The sequence below is a fragment of the Oryctolagus cuniculus genome, chromosome 5, assembly GCF_051225735.1.
Source record: "Oryctolagus cuniculus isolate XC-2025 breed Fujian yellow rabbit chromosome 5, ASM5122573v1, whole genome shotgun sequence".
NCBI lineage: Eukaryota > Metazoa > Chordata > Mammalia > Lagomorpha > Leporidae > Oryctolagus > Oryctolagus cuniculus.
This window is the reverse complement of record NC_142871.1, coordinates 128,057,042-128,075,753: the sequence shown is the minus strand read 5'-3', so window position 1 is coordinate 128,075,753 and position 18,712 is coordinate 128,057,042. Positions and strand designations below refer to the sequence as shown.

Below are 18,712 nucleotides of genomic sequence, written 5' to 3'. Positions count from 1 at the left end.
GTCTCCGCTGGACTTCACAAGGGAGAGGCAAGGGGAACCAGGACCCCAGGACAGAAAAGTCTGAGACGGAGGAGGGAAGTATCAAAGACAGAACCGGGAGAAAAAAACTGCAGAACAAAATGCACAGCGCGGCCGGCGCCGCGGCTCATTAGGCTAATCCTCCGCCTTGCGGCACTGGCACACCGGGTTCTAGTCCCGGTCGGGGCGCCGGATTCTGTCCCGGTTGCCCCTCTTCCAGGCCCGCTCTCTGCTGTGGCCAGGGAGTGCAGTGGAGGATGGCCCAAGTGCTTGGGCCCTGCAACCCATGGGAGACCAGGATAAGTACCTGGCTCCTGCCATCGGATCGGCGCGGTGCGGCTGGTTGCAGCACGCCGGCCGCGGCGGCCATTGGAGGGTGAACCAACGGCAAAGGAAGACCTTTCTCTCTGTCTCTCTCTCTCACTGTCCACTCTGCCTGTCAAAAAAAAAAAAAAAATGCACAGCACGAGTCTGTTCAGGCGGGAAGTGGACGTGGGTGTGGAGAAGCTGAGAGGGGTCGCAGTGCCAGTAGCTCCAGATTTGCTGAGTGCCCGCCAGGGTCCCCCGGCTGCTCGGCGAACGTTCCAGATCCAGGATGACATTCCCTTCTCCCGAACGCCTGGGACCCGAGAGCTCTGGATTTGGGGTTTTGTTGGATTTGGGAATATTTGCTTCCACAAGCATACAATGAGATATCTTGGGCATGGGACTCAGGTCTAAAACTCATTTCTGTTCCAGATACAGCCCCTGCACACACAGGCTGAAGGCAATTGTATAGAACATTGTTAGCGATTCTGTACAGGAAGCAAAGCTCCGTAGTGTGGAATTTTCCACCTGTGGCAGCGCGTTGCCACTCCGCAAGTTGCAGGCTTGGAAGTGTTTTGGATTTTTAGATGATCGGCGCTGCCCTGTATCCACTCGTTCTTCACCCCAGCCCTGAGGGTGGGCAGCTCTACTGCCCCCGTTTCTCAGGGAGGAGACGCCTTGCCCAGAGGCGTCACCAGCTGGTTAAGCAGCAGAATGGAGATCTGAGCCAGGCACTGGGCTCACAGCCTCCACGCTCGGCTATTCTGGGCTCCCCGGGTACCCAAACTGTTCGGAGTGGGGTGGGGAAGGCCACAGAGGGGTCTCCATGGCTTCCCTCCCACGCATGCAGCACTTAACTCACAGTGGGGACGGGGGCCTCCTTTACTACAGGGGAAAGAGGAGGGGTTGTCAGGGCCCCAACCTGCTCCCCATCATGTCCAAAGCTGGGGCTCCCTGCCCTGCTGCGTTCAGTGCCTGTTGGGCCAGCCAGGGGCCCTGGGTGAGGACTGAGCGGCTCTCTGCAGCCTGCAGCGGCAGCCCCACGCCCGCTGGAAACGCAGGCCAGGCCCCGGGGTCCAGCTGTTCCCGCAGCAGCCCTGGCCGGGAGCCTTCAGAGGGGTGGGTCTTCCTGCAGGGCCCCTCCAGGTGCTCTCGGCAGAGCCGCTCCGTTCCATGGCTGTGGGGCCTGTGCTGTCCTGGCGACTTTGCCCCTTTAAAACGGGAGCAAACCTGGCTTCGGCCTGGCCAAGCCTTGTGATTGCGGCCATTTGGGGGAATGAACCAGCGGACAGAAGGTTCTCTCTCTCTTTCCCTCTCTCTAACTTTGTCTTTCAAATAAATAAACGTTTAAAACAAACAAACAACAACAACCAAAACACAGAGCCAGCATTGTGGTTCAGTGGGTTAAGGTACTACATATGTGCATCTGTTCAAGTCCCGGCTGCCCCACTTCCCAGCCAGCTCTCCACTAGTGCACCTGGGAAAGCAGTGGAAGATGGTCCAAGTGCTTGGGCCCCTGAACCCCATGTGGGAGACCCAGAAGACACTCCTGGCTCTTGGCTTCAATCTGGCCCAGCACTGGCTATTGAGGCCATTTGAGGATTGAACCAGTGGATGGAAGATTTCTTTCTCTCTTGCTCTTTCTCACTTTCTCTCCCTCTCTGTAACTCTGCCTTTCAAATAGGTAAAATAAAATAAGAATTTAAAAAACTGGAGCAAAAAATTGGAAACACACAGAACACATGCCCCAGCCCTCCACTCCCACTCCTCTGCCCCACAGAGAAGCACCTGAGCGTTCAGCACGGGGTGGGGCGGGGGGCAGCCTGGACCACTCACAGCAGCCCAGACCGGAAGCCACTCCCTCAAAAGACAAGAGGGGAAAGAGGCTGGTCCTCCTGCACAGCAGGAAGGCACCCAGCAAAACAGTGAACCACCGCTGTCCCTCACACACACTCACCACGCACACTCACACGTGCAGTTCTCACAGATGGACACCCACACGTGCACGGCACCATCTGTGGGTGTAAAGTTCACAAATGGGCAACACGAACCTACTGCACTAGAAGCCTGGATCCTGGCTGCCCTTGGGGGAGCGCCTAGGAGGGGTGCGGGCGGCTGGGTAGGCGCAGGAGGCTGGAGTGTGGCCTGTACCTTGACATGGTAGTGACAAGAGTATGTCTTGCTTACGGCAATTAGCTCAGCTGCTCACTTCTTTATTTTTATTTTTTTTAAGATTTATTTATTTATTTGAAAGTCAAAGTTACAGAGAGAGAGGAGAGGCAGAGAGAAAGAGAGGTCTTCCATCCACTGATTCACTCCCCAGATGGCCACAATGGCCGGAACTGCGCCAATCCGAAGCCAGGAGCCAGGAGCTTCTTCCAGGTCTCCCACATGGGTGCAGGGGCCCAAGAACTTGGGCCATCTTCTACTGCTTTCCCAGGCCATAGCAGAGAGCTGGATGGGAAGTGGAGCAGCCAGGTCTCAAACCAGTGCCCATATGGATGCCAGCACTTCAGGCCAGAGCGTTAACCCGCTGTGCCACAGTGCTGGCCCCAGCTGCTCACTTCTAATCACTGTATGTGTCTTGTCCTTTCATCAAAAAGGGCAGATAAAAATGAGGAAACTATACATAGCTGAAGAGCTAATAGGGCAGGCACCATGGCACAGCAGGGCCTGGGTTGGAGTCCCTGTCACTTTGTACTGTATCCGAACCAGCTCCCTGCTAATGCCCTCCCTGGGAAGGCAACAACAGATGGCCCAAGTTCTTAGGCCCCTGCACCCACGTGGGAGACCTGGATGGAGTTCCTCACTCCTGGCTTTGGCCTGGCCCAGCTCCTGTTGTTGGGGAGCATTTGGGGAACGAATCCATGGATGGAAGATCTCTCTCTTTTTGTCTCCCTCTCTGTCACTCTGCTTTTCAAATAAATCTTTTAAAAAATTAAAAAGTTAAGCAAATTATCTTCAACAACCCCCCCCCCCTCCATGCAGTGTCCCCGTGACTTTAAGACATTTTTGGTGCCAGGCACCTTAACATAACTATCAGCACATACCCTGGTACAATCTCTTTGAAAAAGGAATTTGGCAAAATGTGTCAAAGCCTTAAAAAATATTCTTAAAAAATATTCTTAAAAAATATCCTAATGCAGAAAAAGTGTTTATATATTAGAAGCCCTTCACGTGATATGGAGAAAAATCAAAATAATGCCAACAGAATTGCAAACGATAGAATAGGATAGGTAAATAAGTTACAGTGTACCCCACCCGGTCCAGGGCTGTTTGCAACACAGCAGTGGGAAGGTGTCAAGTGAGAAAAAGTAAGACATGAGGAGGGGGTGGGCAGGTGCTGTGGCGCAGCGGGTTCAAGTCCTGGCTGCTCCACTTCCGATCCAGCTCTCTGCTATGGCCTGGGAAAGCAGTAGAGAATGGCCCAAGTCCTTGGGCCCCATGTGGGAGACCCAGAAGAAGCTCCTGGCTCCTGGCTTCGGATCGGAGCAGCTCTGTCCATTGCAGCCATCTGGGGAGTGAACCAGTGGATGGAGGACCTCTCTCTCTACCTCTCTCTGGAACTCTGTCTTTCAAATAAATAAAAAAGAAGAAAGAGGAAGAAAGAAGAAAGAAGGCCCAAGTCCTATGGGACCCTGCATTCACGTGGGAGACACGGAAGAAACTCCTGGCTCCTGACTTTGGATCAGCCCATCTCCAGCTGTAGCAGCCATCTGGGGAGTTAACCAGTGGATGGAAGACTCTCTGTTTCTCCCTGCCTCTGCTTCTCTTTTTGTGTAATTCTGCCTTTCAAATAAATCAATAAATATTGAAAAAAAAAAGTAGCACGCCAAATTGAACAGAAAATCTAATCACCAAGTAAGATCATATGTAGAAAGATCTCCTGGGAGGAAATAACCAAAATTATTACTGACTTTTGGGATGATACAATCGTGAGTGTTTCATGTGTGTATTCTTTTTTCAATTTTTAATTTTAATTTTTTTTTTGATAGGCAGAGTGGACAGTGAGAGAGAGAGACAGAGAGAAAGGTCTTCCTTTTGCTGTTGGTTCGCCCTCCAATGGCCGCCACGGCCGGCGCACTGCGCTGATCTGATGGCAGGAGCCAGGTACTTATCCTGGTCTCCCATGGGGTGCAGGGCCCAAGTACTTGGGCCATCCTCCACTGCACTCCCTGGCCACAGCAGGGAGCTGGCCTGGAAGAGGGGCAACCAGGACAGAATCCGGCGCCCCGACCGGGACTAGAACCCGGTGTGCTGGCGCCACAAGGTGGAGGATTAGCCTAGTGAGCCACGGCGCCAGTCTTTAATTTTTATTTATTTGAAAGGCAGAGAGACAGAGACAGGGAGAAATAGACAAAGATCTTTCAACCACTTGCTTACTCCACAAAATGCCTGCAATAACCAGGGCTGGTCTGGGCTAAAGCCAGGAGCCTGGGACTCCATCCAGATCTCCCAGAGGGGTGGAAGGGACCGAGTACTTGAGCCGTCATCTACTGCCTTCTGGGTGTGCATCAGCAGGAAGCTGGAATTGGAAGGAGAGCTGGGAGTGGGACCCAGGCACTCCAGTGTGGCATGTGGGAGTCTCTGCTTCTTCCATAATGAACACATGTATCTTCCTAATCAGGGAATGGTATCTTGTGCAAAGAGTACACACTATGGCACCATGGGCTAGACACTGTTCAAAGCACCGACACAGCCATCATGGTTACTTCATTACTGTCCCCACTTCACAGCTGAAGCTCCACAGGCACAAGGACGTTGTCCCTTGCTAAAGGTCACAAGGCTAACAAATACAGGGGCCAGCACCATGGTGTAGCAGGTGAAGCTGCCACCTGTGGTGCTGGCATCCCCTATGGGCGCCAGTTCGAGTCCTGGCTGCTCTACTTCTGACCCAGCTCTCTGCTTATGGCCTGGGACAGCAGTAGAAGATGGCCCAACTGCTTGGGCCCCTGATTCCGCATGGGAGACCTAGAAGAAACTCCTGGCCCTTGGCTTTGGACTGACCTAGCTTCAGACGTTGCAGTCATTTTGGGGGTGAACCAGCAGCTTGAAGACCTCTCTCTCCCTCTCCCTCTCCCTCTCCCTCTCAGTAACTCTGCCACTGCAGATCCCTCCCACGCTGCTGAGGGCCTGGCCTGGCTCCTGCACTTGGGGTGAGAACTGTCCCATTTTGTTTTAAGGATTCCCACTGGGGCATTGTGGTGCATAGGGTTAAGCCGGCATCCCACGTGAGCATGGGTTTGAGTCCCGGCCGCTCTGCTTCCCATCCAGCTCCCTGCTTATGTGCCTGGGAAAGCAGTGGAGGATGGCTCAAGTTCTTGGGCCCTTGCACCTGAGCAGGAGACCTGAATGGAGTTCCAGGCTTCTGGCTTCAACCTGGCCCAGTCCCGGCTGTTGTGATCACTTAGGCAGTGAACCAGTGGGTGGAAGATCTTTCTCTCTCTCTCTCTCTCTCTCTCTCTCTCGTTCTCGCTCTCCAACTCTGTCTTTCAAATATATATATATATATATATATATATATATATATATATATAAAGCAATCAATCCAAGGCTGCAGCAGCTGGTGTCTTTCATGCAGCCCAGCCCGCAGGGCACCTGTGACCGTATGGTCTGGAATCCCCAAACACAGGAGAAAAAAAACTCTCCCCTTCCTCAAAGGGCAGAGGCAATTTCCTGCACTCCCAGAAAAACACACGTCAGGCGGCTGAAACAACAAAGTGTGTGAGCCCACGGCCAGGACGCCTGTCGGAGCCCTTGTCACGTTCTGCGCCTCTGTGGTCGGAAGCAGCTTCCTACTGAGTCAGCCGGGCACAAACGAGCCACTGTGCAGGAGCTGCCCGCTCGGCGCAGGTGCCGCAGGGCCAGGGGAAGCACCCCGTGACCCCCCAGGAGCCTTCCAGCCTCGGGGAGGGAAGTCAGGGACAGCTTCCTGTTTGGGGGTTTGTTTTGTCTCCTCTGAGTCCCTTCTGAGGAGGCGGCCGAGGATGATCTGACCAACTAGGAAACAAAACAAGAGCGTCCACGTGGCCCCCAGGCCTTGGGGGGAGGCCATTCCCCATGGCCGGCCGGGCAGTCGGGTCCTCACAAGGCCTGGGGGGCGAGGCGGCACCCGACTCCCAGGAGCCAGCACTTGGCCCACAGGAGGCTCGGGCTCCAGTCCTGGCCTCAGTCTCCCTGCGACTCAAGCGGTGCTTCCCAGCTGAGCCCCGCTCCCACTGAGCTTCTGGGCCCTGCCTGGGGGTGCTGGCTGCCGAGGACTCGGCAGGTGTGGAAGTGTGGGCACTCATGATGCCCCACGCGTGGCGTCCCCTCTATCTGTCCCTCTCTAGTTCCTTTTAGGAAAAGTCCCATCCATTCACATGCGTGTGCACACACACACACACACATCTGCAGACCCCAGGTTGAGACAGAACTGCTAGTGGCAACCCCAGCTCCTGTCCCCTTTACTGGACAGGACAGGAAGGCCTCGGGCCGGTTAGTCTCATTATCAAGCACCCTCTGTGTTTCCAAAAGCCTGGGGTTGTTTAAAGATGTTCTTTTCCAAAGTTTGTCTATCACATAATTGGCAGAAGTAGGTCTGGGAGAGGTAGGTGGAGACTGATGAGTGAGATCCCCTTAGGGTTCTAAAGAGATGACGAGGAGCCCGTGCTGTGGCACAGTGGGTAAGGCTGCCGCCTGCCGCACCGGCATCCCATATGGGCGCCGGTTCAAGTCCCGGCTGCTCCACTTCCCATCCAGCTCTCTGCTATGGCCTGGGAAAGCAGTAGAAGATGGCCCAAGTCCTTGGACCCCTGCATCCAAGTGGGAGACCTGGAAGAAGCTCCTGGCTCCTGGCTTTGGGTCAACCCAGCTCCAGCAGTTGCAGCATTATAGGGAGTGAACCTTGCCTTGTTTTTACTCTCTGCCTCTCTCTCTGTGTCTCCTCCTCTCTCTGTGTAACTCTTACTTTCAAGTACATAAATAAATCTTAACAAGAGATGAGGAGGAGGCAGGGTACCAAGCACCTGGCACCTGGGGCCACTTGGCAGGGCAGGTTCATGGTCTCGCACCTGGCCATGTGGCCCTGGAGGCTATGACGGCAGCATTGCCCTCTGGCTGCTTCCTGCACCGAGACAGCAAACCACAGGCTCTGGGAAGTATGCACTGTTCCATTGGGCAGCCCCTGGTGCTGGAAACAGAAATAAGGTCAGTAGTGCCTGCTTTTAGCATTGTTAAGTCATTGTTTCACCATCCACCCTGTTTGTTGCGGTATCGCTTATCCCAGCAAACTGCACAGGTTTGAGGGGCAGAGCCCAGGGAGTGTGCTCAGGTGTGGCATCATGGCTGAATGCAAGGTGGAGGAGGTCCCCGCCGCCCAGGATGGCTTGCTCCGGGAGCCCGCCCCACCAGCTGAGTGTCACATGGAGGATGCCACACAGGCAGCGGCCGTCTGCGTCTTTCATGCCACATAATGGCTGCCAAGTGGAAAAACGTGGCCCCGGCACACCAAACCCCTGTGTACGCTGATGCAAGATAAGAAAATGGACAGTGACTCTGATGAGCAAGCCGAGGTTCATTAGGGGGACCTGCAAAACCCAGAGCACACTTCCTACCCCGAGAGAGCACCCGCCTCTCCCAGAGCCACTGCAAGGGGTCCATGCAGGAGGTGGCGGGGGTGGGGGGACTCAGGGGCTTGTTTGGAAGCCTGAGAGGGAGGGGAGGGAGGAGAGGAAAGAGAGGGAGGGGAGGGAGGAGAGGAAAGAGAGGGAGGGAAGGGCAGCCCCCCCCCCCCCAGCTCCCGGCCGGTGCAGTGGCCTCCCGTTCCCACAGCTCAGGCCCAGCAGCCCCGAGTCACAGCTCACATCCCACAGGAAGGGCGGGAGTGGCTGGGCAGCCCGCTGGCCCGGGGCAGGGCCAGGCGACTGTGCAGCAGAGAGAGCCGCTTCAAAGGCAGGCCGGGCCAGAGAGGCGCCCTGTCCTGTCCCACGGGGCCAGCTGCACCCTGGCCCAAGCTGCTGCAGGAGCACTGGCCCTGGGTGTGGCAGTGCGGGGAGGAGGGGGACATGGACATGGAGAGGAGAAACTGGCAAGGTGCTGGGTGGCCACAGGCACAGATCCGGCGCAACTGCCCACACAGACGCTGTCTCTCAGCCTCTGTGTGTGTGTGTGTGTGTGTGTGTGTGTGAGACATGTACACAAACACATGCATGCACACAGAAACACATGCATACGCACTCACATGCACACACACAATGCCGCTGAGTCTCTCACCCACCCCTCGCAGTCTGAAGGCCGCCCCCACCCCCACCCCACCCCAGCTGGCTGCCACTTTTCTCCTGGGCTGGGCCAGGGCCGGAAGGTGAGATCCCCTCCCCTTGCTCCCCTCATCCTACTGCCGCCACTCCGCCCACTCAGCGCCCGCCTGTGTCCACTCTTCGCTCTCTAATCATTTCTGGCCGCCTCCCAGGCTCCCAACAACAGCGACGCCCCCAGAGAAGTCACCTTTCTTCTTCAGAATCTCTGTCCCATCCCACCCATCAGACACAGCGCCCCCGGGGCCTGCCCGCCCAGGGACCCAACTCACACCTGCTCAGGCCCCAGCCAGGCCCCAGCCAGCCCCCGCGGGTGCCCAGGGCAAACAGCAACACCAGCAGATGAGGAAACCCAGGCTCTAAAAGGTCGAGTGAAATCTGTCCAAGGTCACATTACAGAACAGAGAAGCAGGGACCCGGCCTACGTCACTCAGGTGTGCAACCTGCAGCTCCGGCACAGAAGAGAAAACCGGGGGCCCCCAGGAAAGCCCCCCTGCTATGCAGATGGGTTACGTCCACCACCTTCCCAGTCCTGCCCACTCCCCCAACCCCGGGCGGCCCCCAGCCCTCCCAGAGTGCCCACGGGTACTTTTCAGCACCAGCCAAGATGTCCCTGTGCAGAAGCTGCGGGGACCATGTTTGTGTATCTGGATCTCACTGAGGCGGCTCACATGGGCCACGAGAGGGCCTGGGGGCAGTGCAATCAAGCCTGCCAGACAGAAGCACGTTTACGTGGACCAGAGCGCTGGCCCGGGACCAGCATGCCATTGTATGCTGTGGGGGGGGGGTCCTGCCCACAGGTGGCTCCTCCACAGGAAAGACCCCCTGCCCCATCTGCTAGGGGAAGGGAAGAGCAGCCAAGATTTCATGGGTAGAGGTCAGCCAGTGGGGCCCCTGAGACCCTCCCCAGGGAGGATGGGGTCCCCCACCCCGGGAGGACAAGGCCCGATGGTCTGCTCGAGTGGCCACTCGGTGCCTTCAGAGATCGGGGGCCCAATGGCTGGGACCCTCTGCAATGGGTCATCCTGCGAGGGCTCCACAGCCCCACAGCCCCAGCCCAAGAGCCTGCTCACGGCCACATGGGGCAGGACCTCTGCCAGCTGTCTTGCCTCTCTCTGGGCCTTGGGCTTCTCGGTGCTAAAGTGGGGGAGTTGGACGATGAGACATCTCGCGGGTTCTTTTGCTCCCACTGGCTATGCCTGTGGGCACAGATGCCATGTGCATGGCCGGGTCTCCAGGGCAGTAAGCCTACAGGGCCAGGAGGGGACGGCAGGGTGGCCTTCCATGGTCGCTCTTGCTCAGGGATGCTCAAGAGAAAGCGGCGCCTGCAGGGACCCGGCCATTGCCTTCCTCGGGGGAAGGAGCCTGCACCCCAGCCTCTTCAGTCCCTGCACGGGGCAGGGAAGGCTCCTCGCTCAAGTAAGAAATGAGCAGACACACGGGTGCATAGGGGAGCACAGAGCCAGGCACACACAGTTGGGCACACACAGCCGGGCACACACAGCCATTTCTGGCTTCCTGCCCCAGTGCCTTGCTCCAAACCCTGCCCAGGCCCCACCTCCCTGTTTCTCCTTCTGTGCTGGCCACTAATGGCCCAGAGTCTAGCACCCAAGCCACCCCAGCCCACCACCCTGCCCCCGGACTGGTGCCCACAGAGCTCTCCAAACCCCACCTGTGTATGGCTCCTGCCCCTGCTCCGGGGCCTTCCTCTCCTCCATCACCTGCAGCCCCCACACACCCCCCTCCAGCCTCTCTGCTCTCCCTGAGGCTGGTCTACTGCCACGTCCTGCTACATGGCTGTGAGTCTAACTGCCTCTGAGGCCTGCAGAGCCTGGGCTTTGCTAAGGAGGCGAAGTGGGCAGGAAGAGGGGACACCCGTGAGCACAGATGAGGGCACCACGCTCACCGAGGGGAGGGTGGCCTACATCCAGGTTCAGCCGACAGCCGTCAAGGGCTGCACACGCTGAGCACTCACCATGCCCCAGGCAGTGCCCCCAGCTGGTTCGTATTCATCACTGGCTTCCTCCCCAAAACATCCGCTCACCTATGGAGCTACTAACCATCCCCCATTTTACGGGGGATGGGAGGTAGGGTGGGGGTGGGCAACTGAGACAGAGAGGCTGAACACCTGCCAGAGGTCACACAGACGGAAGGCAGTGGGGCCACCTGGTCACTTCCTGGACACACTCAGGAGTTCATGGACACCCCGGTATGCTGGGTATCTGTGGAAAGAGCTGAGAGGGGGTGCTTGGTTAAGTTGGCGGGGGCAGGATACAAGCCCCCTTGGCATTGCCTCCCCCAGAGCTACTCCCCATTCAGTTGCTCCTCTGCCTCAAGCCACGCCTCCCACCCAAGAGCTGCCCAGGACTACCCCTGCAGCTCCCTGATGGCTGCATCCCTGCACGGAGCCTTCCTCTAGAAGACAGCTGGGTTCAGGGGAACATGCACATGCCTGGGACCCCCACAGAGCAGAGTTCAAATCTGCCTTGGCCACTTAGCAGAGACTGGAGCAGTTGCTTTCCCTAACAGAGCCTCACTCTCCCCATCTGTGAAGCAGGGTGGCAGTAATGTAGGCGAGGGGGCAAAGGAGCTGAAGTGGGTGATGTGTTGGCACCGAGGGTCAGTTCTCTGCCGGCGTGACCCCATCCATCTGCTGGGACTTTGGAGGGGAGGGGGTCTCAAAAGGTCCTTGCTACTCACTTGCTCCACAGGCATTGCACCCCCAACTGCTGTTAGAAAATCAGACTCTTGGGGGCCAGCGCTGTGGCCTAGTGGGTAAAGTAGTAGCCTGTAGTGCCGCCATCCCATATGGGAGCCAGTTCAAGTCCCTGCTGCTCCACTTTCAATCCAGCTCCCTGCTAATGAGCCTGGGAGAGCAGCAAAGAATGGCCCAAGTTCTTGGGCCTCTGCACCCACATGGGAGACCCGGATGTAGCTCCTGATTCCTGACTTCAGCCTGGCCCAGCATGGTCATTGCAGTTATTTGGGGGGTGAGCCAATGGCTGGAAGATCTCTCTCCTCTCTCTCTCTCTTCCTGTCTCTCCCTCTCTCGCTGTAACTCTGACTTTCAAATAAATCAATAAATATTAAAAAAATAAAATAAAGAGGGGTCAGAGCTGTGGTGTAGTGGGTAAAGCCGTCACCATCTCATATGGGTACCAGTTCAAGTCCCTGCTGCTCCACTTTCAATCCAGCTCTCTGCTATGGCCTGGGAAAGCAGTGGAAGATGGCCCAAGTCCTTGGGCCTCTGCACCCATGTGGGAGACCCAGAAGAAGCTCCTGGCTCCTGGCTTCGGATTGACCTAACTCCAGCCATTGCAGTCATTTGGGAAGTGAACCAGTGGATGGACGACCTCTCTCTCTCTCTCTCTCTCTCTCTCTCTCTCTCTCTCTCTGCTTCTGCCTCTATAACTCCGCCTTTCAAATAAATGAATACATCTTTAAAAAAAGAAAAAGAAAAGAAAAGGAGACTCTAAGTCCCTGCCCAGAGCCACTGAGTCAGAATCAGCCATTGGGGCCAGCGTGGTGTTAAGCTGCTTCATATGATGCCAGCATCCCAGATGAGTGCTGGTTCAAGTCCTGGCTGCTGCACTTTCGACCCAGCTCCCTGCTAATGTGCCTGGGAAGGCAGCAGAAGATGGCCCGAGTGCTTGGACCCCTGCCATCCAAGTGGGAGACCTGGGAAGTTCCAGATTTCTGTCTTCAGCCTGGCCCAGCCCAGCTCCGACTATTGCAGCCAATAGGGAAGTGAACCAGCAGATTGAAGATCTCGGTCTCTCTCCCTCTCTATCACTCTGCCTTTAGGATAAAATAAATCTAAAAACAAACAACTAGACAAGAATCTGCACCTTAAAAAGTCACCCCATGAGATCTGAGGGCACCTTAAAGAAACTTGACTCATTCCTGCTGGGGACTTGGCCACCTGGTCCCAACTATGAAAACTGGTGACAAGTGGGAGGAGACAGCAGACAGGTGCAGGTCTCTGGTGGAGAGAGATACTTTAAAGGGCAAGACATGCCCTTCTGGGCCCCACAATGAACTTGAGCCAACAGCCTTGACTCCCAGGCCCAGGAGCCCAAGTGGGGGCCTACACGCAGGGCTGCAGGCCGGCTCTGTGCCCAGCAGGCTCACCTCGTGCAGGGGGCTCTGCAGGAAACAGTCAGGGTCTGCCGGGAAGCAGCCTAGAAGCTGATGTGGTTACCTGTGGAAACCCAACCCAGATGGACCATGTGGGATACACCCATCCACACTTGCATCTCACACACACACAGACACGCCGCCCTAGGGCTGGCACAACAGACAACCTGAGGACCAGTACGCCTGGCATGTGCTTGCTATGTGTTCCGCAGTCAGCTTGGGGGCGCTGAGGCCCCCTGCAGCAGGCCTAGGAGCCGATCCTCCCCTCCATACTATTCTACCCCTGCCTCCCACCTGCCTGACCCCCAACTCCATCTGAGCAGTGAGAAAGCCAAGTCCTGCTCACCTGAGGTCTGCAAGGACCCGAATGTCCCCTGGTCACCGGCCTGCTGACCCCGCCCCAGCTGAGTGCACACCCCCACAGTGTAGCTCTGACCTCAGGGACCCCCAGGGGGCAGCCTCGCCTAGCTGAGGCTGGCCCATCTCCCACGCATGCGCTCACATAGGAAGAACAAACCCGCCATGTCCCCGGCCCAGGGTTCCAGGAAGGGCAGGGGCCCTGTCTGCCCGTATACCCTCCTCTTCAGCTCAGGGACACACACCCCACTGACCTCTTTCACCACTGCAGGCTGTACTGCCGGGACCCCCAGGCTCACCAAAATGGGGGGTGGGAGAGCGGAGCAGAACTCCAAGCAGGCCCAGGATGTCCAAGAAACAGCCGGTGGCTAGGGGGTCAGTTGGGGCTGCTGCAGGGTGTGTGATTTCACCAGTTCTGGAAAGGCCCTCAGCCCCAAAATATCTCTCCCCAGGTCCGGAAATCCCTCCCAGCCCGCTGAGATTCACAGCCGGGAGAGGCTCGCACCTGAAGTCACTCACACTCCTGAGAGAGGCAGCTGACAGCTGGCCTGATGGTGGCGAAAGATGGACAGGGAGGGCGGCGCCAGGGCCACAGGGCAGAGCTGAGAGCCACTGACCATCCGCTCAGCAGGGCGCCCTGCCCAAGAGCTCCACCGAGAGGGGGCGCTCTGCCCTCCCACAGCCACCAGCGCTGTCGCAAGAAGCCAGCCTCTCCCGGTCAGAGAAGGGGAGCTCGGTGCAGGCAGGAGCTGTGAGCTTCTCAGCCCGTCTTCCCCCTGTCCCCCTTCCCCCCTGGACACACCAGGGAAATCAAGTCCTGTCCCAAATGCCCCCCTGGCGCCCCGAGGAAGCCAAAGTGCCAAGAGGGGGTGGGAGCCCTGAGAGAGGGAGGTGGGGGAGCCGGAGGGGGAATTAACCAGGTTCCAAAATAGCACAGCTGGTTCTGCCTCGCTTCACTCTCCACAGCGTCTGGCAGCTTCTGCTTTCGGTCTGACTCACGCCTGGTGGGGGAGGCCGGGCGGCCAGCACCGGCACAGGCCAGCAGCCAGCCCCGGCAGTGGCTCCGGGGACTGCTGTCCCCTCAGTCCACGCGCCTGCCTCCGCGGGCCGCCTCCTCTGTCCCGTGCAGGAGACAGGCCTCAGGGCACAAAGTCCAGGGGCTCCCTTGCCTGGGCCCTATCCAGGCCCTAACCACCTCGGGGCCCCCCAGTGAGGCCGGCTGCCTTAGATCCAGGACTTGCCGGGGCGCACGCTGGCCGGCATCGCCACCGGGGAAACCAGAAGAAACCCGCCCTGGAGGCCACCCTCTGCCCCACAAGGAGAAATGACCGCCTACAGCTGCATTCTAACCTCCCACCTGCCCCACCGCCCTGGGCTGCACACAGGTATGGGAGGAAGACCAAAGCCTCATTGCAAAACAGACACCGCTACCCTTTTCTCCCCTGGACTTAAACACCCCAAGAAGTCTTTTGCCTCTAAAAGGACACAGAGAGGAGTGGAATGCCCTAGACTGTGTGCCAGGGTGTAGGCAGCGTGTCAGTAACCCACCCTCCCTTATCTCTGACCCCGCCAAGGCCCGGAGTTGCTCCACCTTCTCCCGCAGGGCTGGGCTCGGGCAGCAGCTGCCTTCTACCTCCTGGCTGCATCAAAGGCACTGAAGACCAAACCTGAAATAGGAACACAAAGCCCCAGCGCCTCCCCTGCCTTTCCACTCCTGCCCAGCCCTGCACCCACACACCTGCCCACGTGGGGTCAGGAGAGACACGAGAGATGTTCTGTCTGCCAACCCCACTCGGCCCGCCAGTGGGAATGGATGCCCCCTGCAAATAAGAGAGTGTCAGAGGTAGGTAGTGAGGGTGGCCGGCACAGGTGGACACGCTCTTGCCTGCACCACCCAGCACACACCCTAACCAAACCCACCCTGGAAGGCAAAACCTCCCAGGGAAAGCCTGTGGGAAGCAGCTGGAGTCGTGGGGACTGCGCAACTGCCCACGCCCCCATATGCTTCCCAGTAGGAATACACCTGCCAGGTCCAGCCTGCCCCACCCCTGTCTGCAGCCTCCACTCCAGAGGCCTCACCCACACCACTTTCCTCTTTCAACTCATCTCGTTCCCTCGCCCCTAAGGCAGGAGAGCGGCAGTGTGCAGCGGGCAGGGGTCGGGGTGGGAGCAGGTAGGACCCAGAGGGAGGAAGCAGGCTTTAGCAGAGCCTTCACCAGGGCAAAGGGGTCCCCCTGCCCTCCCCTGGCCCCAGGAATTGCATCTTCTTCCGAGAGAGAAACAGAAGGAAAACACTAGAAGGCTCAGCTCCCGGCTGACTAAAGGCAGGCCGCACGGCAGCCATGGGCTGGGGGAAGAGGCAGGGCAGTGAGAAAGAAAAAGGAAGTCAGCAAACCGCGGCAATCACAGTCCCAGGCTGCGTGAGGTGGGAGGGGCGTGGATGAGAGCCCGGCCCGTGCACCATGGCACCCCGCTTTTCTGTGCCTCTTCTGGGAGAGCACGGAGCACGGGGCTGGGACAATCCGTGCTAGCTGGCAGGGGAAGGGTCTCATTCACCCACCAGAGGGATCCCCCCAGCTTCTGCTCTCTGTCCACAGCACCTCGTCAGTGCTCCGTAAGTAACTGCTGAACACAACGAAGGGGGCACTGCACAGTGGCCACAGTGGGAAGGGTCTGCCCGGGGAAGCCTGCTGGACACAGACAGAAAGGGAGGGCTGTGGGAAGAGGGCTTGACAGACTGCCAGGCCCAGGCTTGGCCAATGAGGCAGGAGCTGTCAGGACTCCAGGACACTCACAGCCCTGAACCTGCCCTCCCGAGCACACCTGCACCTGTGCCACAGCCAAGGGGCCTGCACCCTGTGCTTTGCCAGCGTCCCTAGCCAAAGACCCCAGTCCCTACTGGGTGACCGTAGCGCATGCTCTGCAGAGGCCCCATGAGATGGAGCCGAAGGGACCCACAGCTGCCAGCTTCCTTCCCTTCGCTATCGCATGAATCCTACTCTGCTGCAGGGTGACCTCCCGCACTATTCGCACTCATCTCCTTCCCTCAGCCAACAGGGCCTGACACTGAGTAGCTGACTTCAAAGCTTAGGAAGAAAAGCCAGTAAAAGAGCCACTCTGGCTCACGCTGGCCCACCCTGACTGGAGAAGACCTCTTGAGTGGGGTGCAGCAGCCAAATGTGTGCCTGGAGCTTTGCTCCCTGTGGGCAGGTGAAACTGCCCTAGGAATCAGAGGTGAGAAGGCGGAGAGAAGAAACAAGGCTGGCAGGGTTGCAAGCACCTCCACAGTGGAGGTGGCGATGGCAACATTAGGTTACTGGTGACAAATGCCAATAGGCCGCAAAGCCCGGCATTGCCATCTGGCCACAGGGTGATGCACCACGGATAGAACCACAGAACTTGAGCATTCCAGAACCTTAGCATGTCCATGCATCGGGGCAACACAGCCGCTGTGCTCTGCACTCAGATCCAGGGTTGCCACTTGACTCAACACTAACAGCACATAGAGCTGAATCTCAGATCTGCTGCTTACTAGATATGTGGCCTCTGTCAGCTCACTTGACTTCATGGGGTCTCAGTCTCTTTGTGTGTAAAATGAGGATGGTGTTCATTCTGGAGAGTTAATGTAAAGATTAAATGTATCTAACGTAGTGCCTGACCCAGCATAGGCGCTCAATAACTACTTAGTGGATGCACAGATGCATGGATATGATGGATGGATGGATGATGGATAGATGCATGGATATGATGGATGGATGGATGAAGGATGGATGGATGGGTACCTAGATGAATGGATGGATGGGTGCATAGATACATGCATGGATATATTAGCTCCATGCATAGAAAGATGGATGTAATACATGCATGGATAGATGAATGGATGCTTGGAGCTGAAAGAGACACTGTAGTTGTCTGCGGTCTGCTTCCCATCTGGTTCATAACCCTTTCCACTAACGTCACAAACAAGAAGATCCTCTCACCCCCTAGTTCATCTGCTGTAGAACTCTGTTTTCATGACCAGCACAAAGTAAGATCTTTCTCACGAGCCTCAGCCGCATGACTGGGGGGAGGGTCACTCATGCAGGCTTATAGAGGGCTACATCAGGTCCAAGGTTATCCTCCTGGCTCAGTCACCACCATGCCAGTTCCCGCCTTGGGATGACAGCACACCGGCCCCCAAGTCCAACACTACCCAGCTCCTACCTCACAGGCCAGGAGAGACAAAAGGGAAACAGGCCAGAACGGCCGGAGAGAGGAAGCCAAGAACGCAGGGTGGGGGTGAGTAGAGGTCGTAGAGAAGAGAAATTGTCTTTAGAGGAATGGAGAAAGAAGGTAGCTCTGAGAACAAGGGAGCAAACAGAACGGACTGAGTAACAAAGAATGGCCGCGCCCCAGCCCTGCCACCCCAAGCCTCCCACCTCCACTTAAAGTCCAAATGCCCTGGGTGGGCCTTCAAGGCAGCCAGGATCCCCCTCCCACGAACAAGACCAGGGTGCAGCCGGGGGGGCCTCCTCACTCTCTCACCCCAACCCAGTCTCGGCTTCCAGATGTTCCTTCTAGTTCCTTCCCCACAGGTTGTCCAACCCCTGCGCATCCCTCGGAAGTCCTGCCCCAGGGCCTCCCCCAGGCAGCCCGCCCTAACTTCATCCTCGTCTGAGCACCACCTGAAAACAACTACTTCTGCTTCAGGTCAGACTCTGGTCTGACACGGGAGTACAGGCCTGACTAAGACAGTCCCTGCGCTATTCACAATCTAGCTGGGAAAAAGCACCATTACCTGGTCTCGTACAGAGTACCTGCTCTGCCACTATCACTACTGCAAATAAAACTACACAGGACACCTAATCAACCATCTGTCAGGAACGGTTTCTAGGAGCTTTCAAGCATGAGCTCGTCTGACCTGCCCACTAGATTGGGAAGTAGGAAATACTAGTGTGCCCATTTTGCAGGTGAGACGCTGAGGCACAGTGAGGGTACTCTGTCGGGGTTCCTCAAAGCTCTCAAAGCGTTCTCTTTCCTGGCATCTCCCACATGGCCTCCAGATAGAGGGCCCCCCCTCCCTGTGACCCTCTGGACTCTGCCACGTTAGGCTCGACATGCCCGCCCTGTGACCTTGGATGGAGAGGCATTGCTGGGTCGGTGTAAATGGACAAAGATGAGCCCAGGCGGTGTGGAGGAAGAGACAGGGCTCCAGGGCAGGGCGAGAAGGAGCTGGTCTCAGTGTGTCCCTCCCAACCTGGCCTCACGGCCCAGCCCTGGCACCTCACAAGCTCCTGGGCCACTGTCTTTCACAGAGGCTGTGGCGCTGTTGAAGGAGGGAGACAGGCCCCGTGCCCAGCATGGGTAGGGAGCTGGGAGGACGGGCCGGTGTGGGGCGGTGGAGGGGGGTGGTTGGAGAGGGGATCTTGCAGCTCCACAGCCCTGGGGGTCGGGGCTCTGGGACTGGACTGAGCCTGGAAAGTGAAAAACCAGGAAGATCCCACAAGGGTCACCCCTGGCCACCCTTACCTTGGCCGATGGGACATGGATAGTGGGCTCCTGTAGCCTCAGAGACCCTTCCAGGCTGGGCAAGTCAAGGAGTTGGGCAGCTCAGGCCAATC

At 57.4% G+C, this 18,712-nt stretch overlaps 1 protein-coding gene across 5 annotated transcripts in view; it reads right to left on the bottom strand.

Moving 5' to 3' along the window:
• Nucleotides 1-18,712, bottom strand: part of TFEB (transcription factor EB) — a 49,517-nt gene that overhangs the window by 9,114 nt on the left and 21,691 nt on the right. Inside the window, exon 1 of one of the 5 annotated variants that reach the window (XM_089332348.1) lies at nt 13,367-13,481. The exons of the other annotated variants lie outside the window; for them this stretch is intronic. The gene's annotated coding sequence lies outside the window, so the exon portion shown is untranslated. Of the gene's footprint in view, nt 1-13,366; nt 13,482-18,712 lie in introns of those variants that run through there. 5 annotated transcript variants of the gene reach the window in all.